The 18,274-nt window shown below is 38.9% G+C and overlaps 1 protein-coding gene across 9 annotated transcripts in view; it reads left to right on the top strand.

Annotated features, from left to right (window-relative positions):
- The first annotated feature begins 1,496 nt into the window (after nt 1–1,496).
- Nucleotides 1,497–18,274, top strand: part of LOC145996578 (uncharacterized) — a 108,420-nt gene continuing 91,642 nt past the window's right edge. For 8 of the 9 annotated variants that reach the window (XM_083133094.1, XM_083133099.1, XM_083133097.1 and 5 more), the window contains exon 1: nt 1,497–1,768. The gene's annotated coding sequence lies outside the window, so the exon portion shown is untranslated. The remainder of the gene's footprint in view (nt 1,769–18,274) is intronic. The other variant, XM_083133090.1, reaches the window with a different exon arrangement.

Here is an 18,274-nt window from a genome sequence, read left to right as displayed (position 1 = left end):
CAATTTGCAGAGTAAATGCCGAAACACTCCTTCTGCAGTTACGTATTCTACTCTGAACAATGACCGGGTCGGAAGGGGAGATTAGCCTAGGCTTGAACTTCTAAGAACTTACAAGGTGCACCTTTTACAAAACCTGGCAGGCTTCAAACAAAATGAGAAACAGAAGCAGCGAATTCCTACGGAGATACTTGATTTGCAGAGACCTGACTGCGATGTCACGTGCTTCTTGTTGTTAACGGAAACTTGAGTGCACTTTCATAAATCTAGTGCAAACCAAGATAAGCTGAAATATATGTAGTCTCATATTTTAGGGCGTGACTGGGGGGAGGGGGAGCAAAAATACAATATTGCCCCTCCTCTGTGGCTTCTTAACTTCAGGCAATACTGAAAGCACTTGTGGGTAGAGGCGGGACAACCATTCTCTTTGCAACCAAGGCAGGAACTTTTTTCTTTTATTATTATTATTATTATGATTTGCTTTATTTTACTTCGGTTTTGTTGAGTGATGATATGGACACTCATAAACATCCATGCCCAGGCCAGGATTCGAAACCGGGACCCCTGGCGTCGTAGCGCGATGTGCTAACCACTCAGCCACGGGGGCCGGCACTTTCATTTCTTGGCCATTTAGATTTATTAAAAGTTTACTGTTTGTTTTAAACGTTATGTTCAAGGCTGATGGCTTAGTTTTAGACCTCAGAGGGAGGTAACACCATTCATTCTCATGTTCACATGTGTCTTTTTTTTTAACTCGTGCTAATAGCACCGTGTCATGCAGGCACGTTTAAAGGACGCGGGGGTAGGGCCCACCAGTCTTAAATGATTTCGCACCCTGCCCCCGAAATATATTTCTAGATACGTGCCTGGTGGACACCCCTGTTAGTATAAAAAATGCATTTTTTCTGGATGCAAGAGAACAAGTCTAGGTGGCCGCGGTGGCTCAGTCGGTAACGCGTCTGACTACCATGCTAAAGGTCCCGGGTTCGATCCCCGGCAGGTTCATATCCGGGAACTTTTCACTTTTCTAACGTTGGAAGCGGCCCCGGCGCCCACCGGTTTCCTGGGGGAAACCCTGGGGGGGTAAAGGCGGTCAGGGACGTCGTGGTGCTGATCACACCACCCTCACTTATGACCGGATCAAGAAAGTGTGGGGCGTTACTTTAACAAGTCTAAACTAACGCTGACGTCATAAGACGGGAAGTTGTTTGAGGGTTGTGTGATATGTGAAGAGCAAAACAGCGGGGGGTTCTTCCTGATCGCACAAGGCGAGGACAACCTTGTGTACTGACGTCACGGGATAATACTTTCATTGCTAAGCTAAATGAATAAGTTGTTAGATTAGGCTTGTTAGGTTTAGTTCTTATAGCATAAATAATACATTTATAATGTATTTATGCTAAGAGAACCAAACCTAACAAACAGCTAACCTAAAAACGTACACATTCTTCATCTGACGTCATAACGCAGAGTTGTCCTCGCGTTGTGCGATAAGGAAGACCACTCGCTATCTTACAGCAGCAAGCTGACGTGAGCTTGATAAGTGATCTGTCATATTGTGTGATTGATTTTCTAGATTGTGACGTTATGTGAAACATACATTATAGTTGATTGCAAGAGTTTTCACATATTAAAGAACGAAGCAGTAAGTTCAGCAAATTTCATATAAATATGTGATTATATTGTAAAATTCTTTGCGCGCGCACAGTCCTTAGGCCCGGGGAGTCCCCAAAGTTTAATGCAGAAGACTAAGATACTAACGTCAATATAGGTAATATGTATTTCTGGCTTTACGTAGTGTTAATGTGTAATACATCCTTGTAGCAGATATTAATCTTCGAACTTATAATGCAGGACACGAACAGTGGAGGATACCCTAATGAAGTGAACGAGTCAAAAACTGCAAATGTCATTAAAAAAACTCAACACTAGGGCCCAAGTTCCTTTTGTTTTATTCCGATTTCATCATACTACGAATGCAATTTTTACATGGTTCTATTTCGATTTACGCCTGTTAACACATACTGCGGAGTTTTAGTTATTACCTAAGATTTTGTTCAATATATGCTTTCGTGGTTCGCTTAGGTTTGGTTCACTTAGCATTAAAATAAAGTCTGTAAATATTCTACTAAGGTTCCGATTTACTTCTACATTCATTCCCATGCTTCTACGATATTTACTGTCGCTGGTCGACGGAGAATATCTTGTCCAAGAAGTGCGCATGCTTGCATAAGGTACATTTGAAGTTTTATTTTTGGTACTACTATAGTAGTGTGGGTGACACCTATAAATCATATATTTCGCACTTTTTTACATTGCTAACGTACTATTTTGGAATGCGGAACATTTCCTAAGGTGAAATAATGCATTTGTAACTAAGATAATGTCTATTTCTACATTTACGAGTACTTACTGTTACTTGTTATCCATCCTGTAACACACATTGTGGCGACAGTGTACTGGTTCCTCGCGCGTTGTGCGAGTGTTTTGTCGATTTATGCAGTGTTGCAACCTCCTTCACCAGAAAATACCTACTTTCGTGCCCGGATTTGAAATTATGCCAATAACTCTCCAACCATTGACGTTAGCCCCAAAACCATTCACGTTAGCCCCAAAAACCATTTTCTGTAAGGTTAGGTTAAGTTAGGTTAGGCAAGCATAGTAAAAAAAAATACTCGACACGTCATGTTCTAGTGAAAACACTGCGAATTTGAAACACTGAATACGGGGTTACGTCATCTAACACACGGAACATTGTGCTCTCGTGCAGAAAGCAAATGGCGGCAGCAGAAACAGCGTGTCGGACAGAGATTTTCGCAGAAAACAACATGTATTCCGATTAAAATGGATCAAAACTACATTCATGAACTTCCACAACACTACAGAAAATGATTTCCGTAAGTACTTTCTCCTGTATATTTGAAGAAATCCGTCACCTCTATACTATAGTGGTACCGTATTTTTCAACATGAATAACTTTTTTTCGAGTCCAAACAGTGCTCATTACTTTAAGGAAGGGGTAACAGTTTCATACATCGGAGACACATTTCTTCATTTTAACAGAAGAAACTACTTACGGAAATGAGTTTCTCTAAGGTTTCCATCGTTAGTCGAGGTATTGTCTTTCATCGTGGTATCTATTTGACCGGGAAATCGTGTCAGTGTTTCCAACCCCCTTTTTTAAATTATGCTTGCTTAACCTAACCTTATCAGAATGGTTCGTGGTGCGATCCGTCAGCTACCCGTGCATAATGTACAATTTGCACACGTGACGAACACGATAGTAGGTATTTTTCGGTGAAGAAGGTTGGAAAACACTGATATTCGAAAACAAAAGAAGCGATATCATACGCAAAGTAAGTGATATCGCACCGTTATGTGTGTTCAGTAGCACTTAGAAAAATGCGTTATTTTAGTAGAGAAAGTGTTTGTGTTCATTTAAAAAGCATAATGTCTCCTTGAACTATGTTCCGCAATACACAATTGGTAAGTTCGAACCATGCGAAACACAAAATATCCGATTTTAATGTGTCTCCGATCTATGAAACTGGTACCAAGGAAGGTTCAAATTTCGTGTGACAATGATTTCCAAAATTCTACGATAATTAGTCTTTGTGCTAGGAGAAATCATAAAACAATTGGAACCCTTACCATGGCATGAGTTTACAATACCGGACCACTCTCCAATTTCTATAAAATTTCGCCTACTTACTAATTTCGGTGTCCTGATGACGTAACTGTAGTTCATATTTGGCGGTCGCTTGTTAAAATTGTACATTTACGTCTAGAAATTGTAAAATAACCTTGCGATTTACCACGCTGATTCTCCCTACACAGCAATTCGGAACCATCTTTCTTTCGCAATTCGTTAATGGTCTTCCTTTATGCACAACAATCTTGCTGACGTAAGACGAGGAATGCCTACGAGGTTAGGTTATGCCTGTTAGGTTAGGTTCTATTAGCATAAATACAAAGAAAAATTAATATTTTAGCTACGAGAACTATATCTTGTCTTGCCTGTTGATTTCTTCATGTTGGGAAAATGGCGTCTTCCGTGGAGCTATTGTTCTTATGGTAGGGTTACGTTACGTTAAGAAAACATAGTTTATTTCGTTTTTTTCTCGATTTCCATACTTGACCGCCAATTATTACATGCAGATTCGTGTTTAGGAGTTCACAATTAGTTAGTAGGCGACATTTCATAGAAATTGGAGAGTGGTCCGGTATTGTAAACTCGTTCCCTTACCGTTTGTTTACCATGCGGTATTCGGATGTGTACTTTCTTCTTGCCACCAAAATGTTTGAAGATTTTGTTCAATACATGCCTTTGCAGTTAGGTGAGGTAGGTCATGTTCAGTTCCCTAAGCATTTTAATAATGACCCTAAATGCTTTCGTAGTTAGGTTAGGTTTAGTTCCCTTATCATTTTAATAATACTCGTAATGTGTCTCGTTGTTAAGTTTAGTTCTCTTAGCATTTAAATAAGATCTCTAAATGCTTTCTACTGCTGATCTCAAACACAAAACTCCTTTGAGCCTCCTGTCAACATTCAGGGAGAGGGTAGTGGTAGTTGTATGTGTAATGTGTGAAGCATGTGAAACTGGATGTTTTGCGCAAGGTACCTCTCACATCTTATTTTTGCCCATACCGCTAGTCTACGATACTTACTGTCGCTTCTATCAACGGACAATGCCTTGTCCTTGGGGAGCATGCATGCTTGCGTAAGGTTATTTGAAAGTTTTTTCCCCAGTGTAATTAACTGTTTCGAAATCCAACGAGTGCTCATTATTTTAAGGAATTTTGTGTGACAATGATTGCCAAAAGTCTATGATAATTAGTCATACTGGTAGCAAAATTTGAAAAAAAAAATCAGAACCATTACCCAAACTGAAATTGTAAGTTCATATTTTGGGTAGGATATATATTTCATGGGTAACATGAATAAATTTTGGGGGCACTTGATAAGAATACACATCAGATTTTTGTAATCGATAGATTTATGTAATAATTTAATATGAAATTAATATAAATTACGTAAAATTGAGAACAAAGTATGGCCCACATGAGTAAGACATCTTTCATCTCAATTTACTTCCACCGTTTATTATTCTTATAAACTGGTTGCATGTACATTCAAAAATTTAAAAAAAGCATGGAGATTACAATGCCACCAAACCTATCACTCCTAATTTATTGCCTTTTCCAGTGCCGGATCTACAAGCTGTAAAACCCAGCAAAAGGGGGGGGGGGGGCAGAGGCAAGTAAGCCTTTAGGGGTCCCTCAGCCATTGACATAGTAAAGGGTTCGTATATGCATATGTGAAGAATAAACATAGTTACTCAGAGGTACAGAAACGAATACAATATATAGGTAAAGTTCCCTGTGCATGTAGCACCATGCCATGAAGGCACATTTAGGGTATGTGGTGGTAGGTCCCCACACATTTTCGATGTCAGCCATCGTGGAGGTGATGTGGTCAGCACCATGCTGCAGCCACCATGGGTACCATTTCATTTGAGGCTGGGTGGGCCCTAGAGCCACTTTATGCTGGGACAATGTCGGAAAAATTCCAACCTTAGATCACCCACCCTGGGTTTCCAGCATGGAAGTCAGTCTAGAATTTCACGACAAATGCAGTGGTGAAGGTTTCTTCAGCCTATTTTTAATCAGGGAAAAGTTATGACTGCATGATTGTAAGAAATGTATCATTTTCCAGGTGTGAGAAAACAGTGTCATATATGTATATACACACATATATCACATCATCCCCTTCCCATTTAAAAAAGAAAATAGTTGGATTCATAATGGCAGCCACCAATATGATGGACGTTCGCTTGGAACACACCAATGTGGTTCCCCCTAAGCCTAACCTGTTTCTACCATGACCAATTGTACCCACTTTTTATAGGGAGTGTTAAAGGACTTCTGAATCACCCCCTAGGCCCTTATATGTGACTTTGTGAACATGTGTGTGTAAGGTAGGTAGAGGGGGCTTTTGGTAATATTTTGCGGGGCTCAAGATTTGTAGATCCGGCACTGCTTTTGTCATTAATATTTTGTATGTCCCGTCCCATCTTGTGTAGCTTTGAATTGTCATATTGGGTGCTATAGTTATTTGTGTGAAGCCTGCAGGCTAAGGTAACAGAGATATATTACTTAATCATACCACATCTCCTCAATCTAAAAACAACAGAAAATGTCATGAATGCCAAGGTTGTTTTGGTTTACATTGTGATTAAATCAAGATTTAAATGGTGTGATTTAAGAAGAAACACAGTGATATCACTTTAAATAAAATATAGAATAATGTAGCTACATAAGTAATTTGCAGATATCAGAATCAGGGGTAGGAAAGTACAGGGTACCCAGTTGCCATTGTACCTGAAAAAATTCACCTGGTTCCTGGATTTTCAAATCCAGTTCTAATATTTTTTTTTAATAATTCGAGTTTACTTGTGGAAATTTCTGTTACATTTTTTAAAAAATAACAAGTACAGTATATTTTTTTAATGTTTCTATGCTTTCTGTATCATGTTCCATTAAATCAGAATGGTAAACATGTCATTATAATTTTTTGCACTGCGGCTGTCAGAATTTTATAATCTATGTGATATGGTCGAGTCGGCTACATATTACCAGTGGTTGGAAGTAGCATGCTACTTGTAGTGTCACTACTGTAGCTAACTACAAAATTTATAGCGGTAGCTGTAGCGGCGCTACATTTTTAAAAATGCTTACTTTTGCAGGAGGTTTACAAAGACAAATTCTATTACGTGGAAATATGGATAATCTAGATTATAAATATCTTATTATCATACATTATAGCATAGGCATGCGCAGACCCTCTGATTAGGGCAGTGGCGTATGCTGGTTTTAACTAGTGGGTAATCTCAGACACTTGATTCATCCACCCACTCCTGAAGTCTCCCTGCAAATTTACCTCAACATTCATACAGGATTTACGAATGTATGTGTGAAAAATGTTACCTTATTGTTAGGACCACTGTCGAATAATTGTTGTGATTGCACTTGCAGTTAATCTACGTTTAGAATTTCAAACAATAAAACAAGATAATATAATAACTCTATAAGAAAAAACCTGTAACAAAGAATATGAAAGGAATTCATTAGTGAAATAAAAACCCTCAATATTAATTGAAGTGTAAAATTCAAGTTACCCCAGTACCCAGTTACTCGTGAATTCCTGATTTTTGTTTTTATACACGGAAGTTTGAGTTCAAGACATGTGGTACAAGAGATTCTACTGGCCTACCTACATTAACTATTTGCAATTTCTCCGGAAAAGATCCCGTTCCAAATATTTTCACACCAAAATATTATATTATATCCATTGCCTTTAACTTTAAACACAGCACTAGCACGAATACTAAACCACTAACAGCTAAACAAATATTAAATTCTCGAATCGCTACAACACGCATTCAATTCCCTGCGCCAATCTTCTATTGTGGTTCCTTACTGCTTGACACAGGCTTCATATTCCCTGCGATGCGCGAGGTTCTGTAAGTTGGAATCATTGCGTTTTTTGTTTATATATTTCACATTCAAACATCTTTTATCATTATTAATCTAGAGAGGGGGGAGAAGCAACTTAAATTACCTAATATATGTGTACGTATATATATCATTTATTTCTGATAGCTTTCCCTTTTAAAAATTATTCATTTCTGTGAAAGAAATACTCTCACTTGTTTTGAAGGCTACAAAGAAAGTAATCACGCATTTTAAAATACAAAAATGAATAAAAGTAAGCATATAAATAGTTTAATTACTTCATTAATCGATTTACTAAATTGTTATTTGACGTCGCTTTTCTGCCACTTTTGTCTGATCACTACGAGTGATGATATGAAATTGATGAAGGGACATTTACAAAGAGCACCCATGCCCAGCCCGGTATTCGAACCCTGGAGCTCTGATGTCATAGGGAGTTGTGGCAATCACTCCACCACAGAGGTCGGTGTAATTTCTTGAATTTCTAGTTAAAATTTTAATTTATTTAATTAACGTCATCTTCAATATTAAAGCTTTTTCTTTCCTATGACAATATCTGTTGAAATAGCAGGGGAAGACAGAAGCAAATGTAAAATGAGAATTAACATAGAATTGGTTCGCAAATGTTCACATTTCCCTGTTTCTCGCGCACTTTCAGATGTATTTTCTCTACTTTCCTTTTCAGTATGTAATTTGCGAACCCAGAATTCTGTTTCCTCAGAAATTTCCCTGTCGTAAACAACACAGCTCCTACGATACAAAGGCCACCGTGGAAGTGCCAGCCAAGGGAACGGCAAAGGCTCTGGGGTGGAGAGTGCGACCGATGGACTCTCTCCAGAAGGAGCTTACCCTTGCCACGGAATAACCGCGCCTGAGAAGCAGTGTTTCCTTCCCCTCCCGTCAAGGGATTTAAAGGGAGCCGGTGGAATCTCACCCTGACGTCACCAGTTCCACCAGCTGGAGAAAGTGGCTGGAAGCCTCTCGGACATTCAGCGGCAAATGTTTGAAAAACATTCGCGCGCTGGAAGTAAAGAAATATGCGAATCAAAGATTGGTTCGGAAGAATATTGTGAAGAAATAAAAAAACAACTTTTTTCAAAATTATAGTCGGGTCATCTCCGATTACCTAGGTGACCCAGAGTATACGCCGCTGGATTAGGGGGTCCAAAACCTCGATGAAAGTTCAGTTGGGAGATAAAAACTCATTTCATCTCATTTTTTTAGTTTTATTGCATCGATGCACACGTGTGTGTGTGTATATACTGGGTGAGTCACCTAAAATTACCACCGGAAATATTTTGTGAACAACAATGAATATTGAAAAACTGCTTTTGCAGATAAATAGGTATGAGATGGGCTCATGAAATTAGTGGACACAATAGGTTCAACTACATAAGGAAATACGATTTTCAACACAAACTTTTATAATGGAAACCCCCATTTTATTTTTAGCTCATTTGAAACTACGGAAAAATTCATCAAGAATGGTGTTTGTTACATTGTAATATGTTGAATAGTTCTCAAGTAATTGTAACATGAAGTTGATGCTTGAAACAAACATTCTCACAAGTTGCTCATAACATACATATCCTCCTTTTTCAACAACTGTGGGTTACAATAAAATGAGTAGTTTGTAAATAAATAAGCTTTGACAAATTATCTAAAAAGTGCTAATGCATCTTTCCGAGTTAACAAATATTTGTTAATTAAAAGGTATAAATTTTAAACATTCCGCCATCAGTTACATGCATAAAGGCTAGTACATTAACATCTTTCTAATTTTTAATTGGCATTCATTCATTTACATCATATTTTTTAGTACATCGGAACAATCAACTCTTTGCATTTGGTCATAACTAAAGTGCGGATCAATATGCACTAAAAAAGTGGAAAATATGCATGCATCTATGCACTAAAAACAAGTAAAATATGCACTCAAATATGCAAATTATGCACTAAAGGAAAAATATAGGCACAAAAAATATTCCTCGAAATACATTTATTTTTTCAAGTACTACACACACATAGTGACCATTGAAGGTAAAGACGAAGTAACAACAGCTTCCATGTCAAGTAAGGTTGCAAAATCTTGTATTAAATTGAATTTACCTATGAAGACCATGTACAACACACGTTACATATGTCAACTTTGGATAAAACACTTGTAATGCTTTTCCTGCTTTAATCATGTAAGGCGCTGCATCTGTGACGAAGATTAGGAACTTGTCTTCCCTATCTCCGCTTGGCCATAAAATTTCTGAAAATAAGACATACAAACACAAATTCAACGGAGTTCAGACTGTTTACGAGCAAAAATCTCCCTTGCCTTATATAGGACAAGGAAGAAGGCTGGGGGAGGGGATGCACATGTTCTCTGTGTCATTGCCAGGTATGCAGGAGGGAGGGGGGACCGTCTTCCCTGCAGCGCATAAACAGAGGTTTTCGAACACCTGTGCTTGAAAATTTTACTCTCAGAAGCACTCCACAGACGAAACATTAACCAAGTAAACAAATATATTTAAAAAAAACTATCAATTTAATGATTATTTCACGTAATATGCATTTATATGCGCTTACGCAGTAAATATGCACGAACACCTTAAATATGCACTATAAAATCCCCCTACTTCGGTTCGGAATGCTCTGAAACAACTTTAGAACCCAGTTCCATATTAATTAGAGAACCGGAATAAAATATGCAAATATGCAAAATCCGCACTCTAGTCATAACAAATCTTTAAGTTTTCAACTTTTAAACTTTGCACCTTATACATTTTTCTTTCAAATTGATTTATCAATTTTATCAAATAAAGCAAGTAACAAAGTACACTGATTAACGAGACATTTGTGATAGTGTATGTATGTCAAAACTGTTGCTGAGAAAATAGTATTTCAAACTCTGAAAAGGCAGAGATGATACTTATCTATGGCGAGTGTAGAAAAAATGCAGCATAAGTGTGCAGGCTGTATGCACGACTGCATTTGCACTCAGCTATGCCGACAGGCATAGTGGGGATGAGCCTTCACGCTCAACTTCACGTTAACAATTACTTGAGAACTACTTGACGTATTACAATGTAACAAACGCCAGTCTTAATGAATTTTAAAGTACTTTCAAATGAGCTGAAAATAAAATGGGGTTTCCATAAAAAAACAACTAAGTTTGTGTTGAAAATCGTATTTCCTTATGTAGTTGAACGTAATGTGTCCACTAATTTAATGAGCCCCTCTCATACCTATATATCTGCGAAAGCAGTTTTTCAATATTTATTGTTGTTCACGAAATATTCCCGGTGGTAATATTTATTTCTCTGTATGTATATAATGGATAAAAGCAAGGAGGCCCAAATTGCTAAATAAAAATCAAAGAAGGAGAAAGGAAACACTCACCAGACAGTGGAAAAATTAAAATTTTTGCAGTCTAACTCTGCATCTTCGGTGTAAGAAAAAAGACTGAACCGGAAGTTGGAGATCTGGTAGAGTTGCCAGGTCTGGATCACAGAAGAAGTAGTGCGTAGAACAAAAAAAAAAACACTGTTCCATCACCAGGCGGCAGGTGGTAGGGTGGGAGGGATGTTTTGTGGAAGGGGGGTGTCAGTTACTGGGTGACCTTGTTCAGGCCAGGTGGAGTGGTTGCACTCATGGCCGATATATAGGCCCTCTCCCATCTTTTGCGAACAGAGGTGTTGGCTGGTTGGGGTAGGAGATGGATGATCGCTACCCGGAAGCAGTCGTTGAAACTGATGTTGTGGTGGTTGGTGTGGACGGCGACAGTGAAGTCCAGGTTGTGGGTGGAGGCACGGTGGTTATTGATGTGAAGGTTGAGGGTGGTAGATGTTTCCCGCAGCTAAAATTCATCACAGATGTTGCTGGTGAGGATGTAGATCAAATTTGAGGTGTGGCAGGTCCCTTTGGGGTGGAGGGTAATTTTGCCAGTGGCTGTGTGCACCGGGAGGGTGTGAGAGGTGATAAGAATGGGGCAGGTTTTGCACCTAGGGTGGTTGCATTTGTGGACAGGAGGATGTTGGAGAGGGAGTGTTGCGGACCAGGATGTTTTGGAGGTTAGGGGGGCATTTGAAAACCACTCTGGGTTTGTGGGTAAAGATGTTTTTGGTTTCAGGATCACTGTGCAGAATGGGACTATGCACTACTTCTTCTATGATCGAGACCTAGCAACTCTACCAGATCTCCAACTTCCGGTTCAGTCTTTTTTCTTACACCGAAGATGCAGAGTTAGACTGCGAAAATTTTAATTTTTCCACTGTCTGGTAAGTGTTTCCTTTCTCCTTCTTTGATTTTTATTTAGCCCTTTTGGGCCTCCTTGCTTTTATCCTATATATATATATATACAGGGTGACTGGTAATTAGATGTATTCCCTGAAAGGGGTTAAAGTAGAGACAATTTGCAATAAATTTTACCATATGATACCCCATCCGAAAATTAGTAGTTTTCTTCGAGATAATCGAATTTCAATTGTTTTTTTTTAAAAAAATTACAATTTTCCACATAAAAAGATGAATTGAGAAAAAACAGCTCATTGTATGTAAATTATTTCAGCGTTTTCTGATAGCTAACAAATAAGTGGTTCGTTGAAAAAAAAAAGTTTTTCCCAAATAACAATCACATGTAAGTAACGGGTGGGTCTAAACTTACAAGTGATGATAAAAAATTGCACTCTTAGTTTACTTGGCAACGTATTAATAACAAAAATGGTAAGACACGAAGCGTACAAATTACTTAAATTACATCATTGTGTCATCTGCTATCCAACAAGGTACAAATGTTGCTAACATTCATATTTGTGTACAAGAAATAATACTTCATTCATCTTCATGTGAATGGAATTAATGAACACTACAATTGCACGTCTTGCTCAAAGTGGGCACCTCCGTTACGAATGTAGGCACGCAGGTTTTTACGGACATTTGGTCTCTTAACTCGTGATGTGATGGTGTCCTTGATGTGTTGACCAGCTGTTCAGATCCTCTCCCTGAGCTCTTCTTGCGAGTTTAGCGGTGTCTTGTCATGTGGCTCCAAATGTAAAAGTCGCAAGGCTTCAAATCGGGGGATCGAGCCGGCCAGGGAATCGAGCCGCCTCGGCCAATCCATTTATTTGGGTAATTTTCATCCAGCCACAGTCGCACACCCAGGCAGAAGTATGGATGGGCATAATCAACAATCATTTGATTGAGCCATTTTTCCTGCCCCAAATCTTAAAAGGCATCACTTATGAACATTTCTTGAGGAACGGGATGGCAATGTTGTTCGAGGATGTGCCTCTAGCTACAAGACCTGACATGATATATCAGCATGACAGGGTGGCGACAGACCTGGAAAACCTGGAAAACCGGGAAAAGTCAGGGAATTTGAGGTGTCAAAAAAAGTCAGGGAAATGTCAGGGAATTTCGTCTTCATTGAATTCGAACACTCTTTTGACGAAAATTGTTATAACTCGGGCACTATGGGCACTAAAACATCAGAGCATGCAACCCTATACAATTTAGAACGCCGAACCGAGGAAGGGGGGTTTGGCGGGCGCGACCCCCGAATTTCAATGAAAAAACAAAAATTTTGAGTTTGCCCCTTCTTCTCCCGCTATTTGCTAAGATGGCGCGAGCTTTAGTATTCTTTTCAAAGAATTGACATTTCTCAAGAGAATGAAACATGTTTCATGCTCTTGGGTGCCATACAAGTTGAATAATAAGCCAAAATGTGATTATTATTTTTTTACGAAAAATAAGTAATTTGTATTTTTGGAGGAAATTTGTTATAACTCGGGCACTATGGGAGCAATATACTTCGGATAAGTTTTGTTTTTCAGCTAAAGCATCATAGCATGCAACCGTGTACAAATCAGAACACCGGACCGAAGAGGAGCGGCTGGGGGGGCACATCCCCCTGAATTTCAATGGGAAAAACATAAAAATTGGAGTTTGCCCCCTCTTCTTCCGCTATTTGGGGGAGAAGGCGCGAACTTTAGTATTCTTTTTAAAGAATGGACATTTCTCAAGAGAATGAAACATGGTTCATGTTCTTGGGTTCCATACAATAATAAGCCAAGATGTGATTATTTGTTTTTTGTTACGAGAAATATGTAATTTGCATTTTTGGAGGAAAATTTTTATAACTTGGGCACTATGGGAGTAATCTACTTGGAATAAGGTTTGTTTTGCAGCTAAAAGATCAGAGCATGCAACCGTGTACAATTCGGAACGCCGAACCGAGGAAGGGGGTTTTGGGGGCGCGACCCCCAAATTTCAATCAAAAAAACAATAAAAATGTGGAGTTTGCCTCCTCTTCTCCCGCTATTTGTTAAGAAGGCGCGAAATTTAGTAACATTTTTCAAGAGAATGAAACATGTTTCATGTTCTTGGGTGCAATACAAGTTGAATAATAAGCCAAAATGTGATTATTTTTTTTTACGGAAAATAGGTAATTTGCATTTTTGGAGGAAATTTGTTAGAACTCGCGCACTATGAGAGCAATGTACTTCGGATAAGTTTTGTTTTGCAGCTAAAACATCATAGCATGCAACCGTGTACAATTCAGAACACCGAACTGAGGAAGGGGGGCTTCGGGGCGTGACCACTGAATTTTAAAAGAAAAATCTGGAATTTGCCCTCTCTTCTCCCGCTATTTTGGGAAGAGGGCGCAAACCTTAGTATTCTCTTCAAACAATGGACGTTTCAAAAGAGATTGAAACATGTTTCATATTCCTGGGTGCCATACAAGTTGAATAATGAGCCAAAATGTGAAACTCTGTTCGGAAATGTGGCATGGATATGTTGATGAGAGGGGGGAGGTTGGTCATCAATATGAATTTCCCAGGCTTGCTCCAGACCTGTGTCAGTGTTTCCACCCAAACATAAGAGTATGAAGGTCCAAAAAGCACATTCATTTCGTACCATGATACCATATGGTATCATCGGGCCAGTACGACCTTACTCTGATGATACCATATGGTATCATCGGGGGAGTAAAGGCTAAGCCTCTAAATATTACGTGGAAAATGCATTGAATTATCATTTTTTCTTGTCTGTATGGGAGTAGTAAGGGGACTTGTCAACAGATGGAGGGAATACGAGCGGGTGGGGCCGTCCGATAGTTATCGGACGTCGTAGTAAGGCATTTTGTTGGGCAAACTGAAGGAACATGGAAACAAATAGGTTCCATTGATACATACGATTTTTGTCGAATATCTCCACCCGACAGAGTATCTCACTACAACATGCGACAGAAATTTCATTGACTGCAACATCCAACAAAAAGCGCATGCATAAACAAGAAGAGCTGTAGACTGCAAATATGCTGCTGGAATTTAATTACTCTTCTGGCTCACTTTGCCTTATTTAATGTAGCAGTGCTTACAAATGTTTTCTTTCATCATCCTGACGTATTACTGGTTTTGCACAAGTTAACATCCGTTTACAATGACATTGCACTATTCTTAGATGTCCAGAAGAATCCAAGCAAATGGGATATATATTGAATACTATCACGAAAAATTGAAACATAAATCTGCATTGATGAACGTTATAAAAATTGGCAAGTGCATGCTCCCAACCTCAAATTTACTGCAACACTAGTATTGCAATGAAATTAACGCCACTCTCTGTCCTGTCTCTTTAAACGCGTGGGAGATGGTCACTAATCTCTCACTGAGTAAGGTTAATGTCCAATATTATGAAATAAATTACTAATAATAAATATATAAATATTTTAATGTCATACTCGTATTTACTCGAATTATTCAATCATAAAAGCAAATCACTTTCTTCAAGAATTGACTTTTCTCTGCCAGCCCTGCTAAATTTTCACTTTCCATCTACTGATTTATACGAGGGGTGGTCAGAAAGTAATTTCCAATTAGTAGGGACATTGATTTTTTGCAAACGCCAAAACCGTGAAAAATGGTAATTAGTGCGAAGTTATGTTTAGAAATGTGCAGTGATGTCTGGACACATTTTTCGCCCGTTCGAAATATCGAAGTAATGCGAATTTGGCATAAAATGCGAATTGTTGGCGTTTTTAGCGATTTTTTAAAAGAAATGTCCTAAAACAACGAAAAATTCCATGAAATCCAACATTCTTGACTTTTCTAGACCATGTTTGTGTACATAGAATATGCAAGATTTTCAACATTTTATTCAAGAGTAAACTATAGAGTTATACGTACATGGAATATTTCCGACAGCCACATTAAATCATGTATTTCCCACGAATTTTTCAACTTCTATCAAAACCATTTGCATCACAGAGCAAAGTGGCAGGGTTCTAACAGGAGATCGAGTGCGTATCTACAGTCACACGGGAGCCACATGTTCGTATTTGTCGCGCGAGATGTGTTTTGAATTACCAAGCTAAGTGTGCACCATCGGCATTTGTCGAGCGAGAAATAATGGAGCTCAGTCGTTAGGGCGTCTGACTACCATGCGAGAAACCCGGGGTCGATCCCCTGCGGGGAGAACCGGGATGTTTTCCACCTATTCAAACTGCTCCGGCACCACCCAGCATCATATGAAGCAGGTACCTTGAGGTTACTTTGAGGGATAAAGGTAGCCAGGAGCATGTTGCTGATCACATCACCCCTACCTTCAGCCATGATCAATACAGTGTGGGGCCCTAACTCCACACCCCTACTATACACCTTCATGGAAAAGTTTAGGGGAGCACTTTACTTTTACTTCCTCAAAAATCTGTTCCAACGTATCAAACTGTCACGAAAATGGGTAGACCATCTGACCTCCAATTTAAAATAATAGTTTAAAAGCACAATGGAGTATTAAGTTTCGGTATATTTGGCAGAAAAATGTTCTAAAACAAAAACGCGAATTTTGGAAACGTAACACTAACAAGTCAAAAAAGGATAATGCCAATTTTTGGTGCCATAATATATCGGTATCTGTCATGTGAGAATGATTGATTTAAATTTTTTGGGTGTGTCGCCACTTATGGTCATATGCACCCTTCAGTATATACTAGGAAAATTCCATTATCTACAAATCCTTACCTTAAAATTAAAAAAGGGGTATGGAAAATAACTTTCTCAAAATAACTTTCAAGATATCAAACTCTCACAAAGAGGCGTAAGCCATGTGACTTACAATTTCAAACAGTAGTTTAGAAACACCATGAAGGTATAATTTCAGATATTTGCCAGAAAATGCGCTAAAATGAAAATGTTAATTTTGGGAAAAATAACACCGTATAGTAAAAAATAAAAAATAAAATACACCAATTTGAAAAGAAAAAAAATATCAAGGTCCCTACCGATTAGGCATAAATAAAACAAGAATATCAGTTGTAAGTTATTGCATTAGCAACAGTGAGTCCTAACCTAATTTTCGGCATAATCACCACCGTTGTTCTAGCATTCGTCGTAGCATGGCACTAAATTTTGTATGCCCATGGCATATCTGTCTGACGTCAAAGACTGGAACTATCTCTACCACAGTGTACCTGTCAAATCCTTGCCCTGCCAGAAACCTCTTCAGTTAAACAAAGAGATGAAAGTCTGTACATTCAAGGTGAGGGCTGTACAGGGAGTGGTTCAAGATCTCTCACCTGAAGTGATGCAAAGGGCCCGTGTGTTCTCAGCTGTATGGGGTTGTGCACATTCGACTGGCCTTCCGTGAATTGTCTGCACCATACTTTCCGGTCTGCACACCTCATACGATTGCTGGTGGCTCTGTGCCAAATTCTGAGCGTGCAATGTAGGCTACATGGCAGTCGGTGGTATGAGAGCTGCAATCTTTAACTTAGAACTGTCCTAAAACGGCTGCATTGCAACTGTACCAGATTACAGCTACATGTCACTTCTTCCTGCCTGCATGTGTGTGTGTCGCTCTCCGACCACTAGTGCTTGGAGTTTTTTTCAGCACTCCCCTCGTATATGAACTTTCAGAAGCTTATATTATTAGTGTTTCTGTTTTAATGTGTGGTTAGCTAAATCAGGTACCTATACAATGCTATTCTATAAATTCCTTGCGTTAAATTTCTAATAGGCAACCTACATACCCTTTTCGTCAGCATTAATGGTATAACTGCATGTTGTCAGTTTCACAGTACTTCACTTGGATATACTGTACTGAAGCAGAAACCCCATTGATACGAGGGTCACTATTTATATTTTGAGACTTGGCAACACTGATTGAAGTTAGGCGCGATTTGACGTTTGCACGGAATTGTCTGGCATTATTGACCATAACGTACTTCAAATGTTTTGTCAATAGCTTCATTTGTGTTGTTTATGTTGCCTTGGAGATTGCGCGACAACAATAAAATGGAACTAACTCGTGAACATTTTCGTGCGATGATTTTTTACGATTTTCGACGTGGATTACCAAGACAAGAGTGCATCGATCAACTTACTTCCACATTTGGCGATGAAGCCCCATCCTTTGCCACTGTGAAACGCTGGTATAACGAATTTAATCGTGGCCGCCATTCGCTCACCGACGAGATTCGCGAAGGTCGTCCAAAATCAGTTGCTCTTCAAGAAAACTTTGATGCTGTGCGAAACCTAATACTCCAAGATCGTCATGTGACATACTGTGAGATTGAGGCAACCTTAGGCATTAGTTCCACCAGCATATATATAATATTACATGATCATTTAGCTGTGAGAAAGGTATGTTCTCGTTGTATCCCACACAATTTGACAAAAACTCAAAATGACGCTCGCGTCAATTGGTGCAAACAAATGCTCAATAAATACAATCATGGTGCTTCAAAAGACGTATATAAGATTGTAACAGGTGAC

Source organism: Lepisma saccharinum, chromosome 12, assembly GCF_977018435.1.
Source record: "Lepisma saccharinum chromosome 12, izLepSacc3.1, whole genome shotgun sequence".
In the NCBI taxonomy this organism is placed as follows: Eukaryota; Metazoa; Arthropoda; class Insecta; order Zygentoma; family Lepismatidae; genus Lepisma; species Lepisma saccharinum.
Note: the sequence above shows the minus strand (reverse complement) of the source record. Positions and strands in the feature narration are given on the sequence as shown.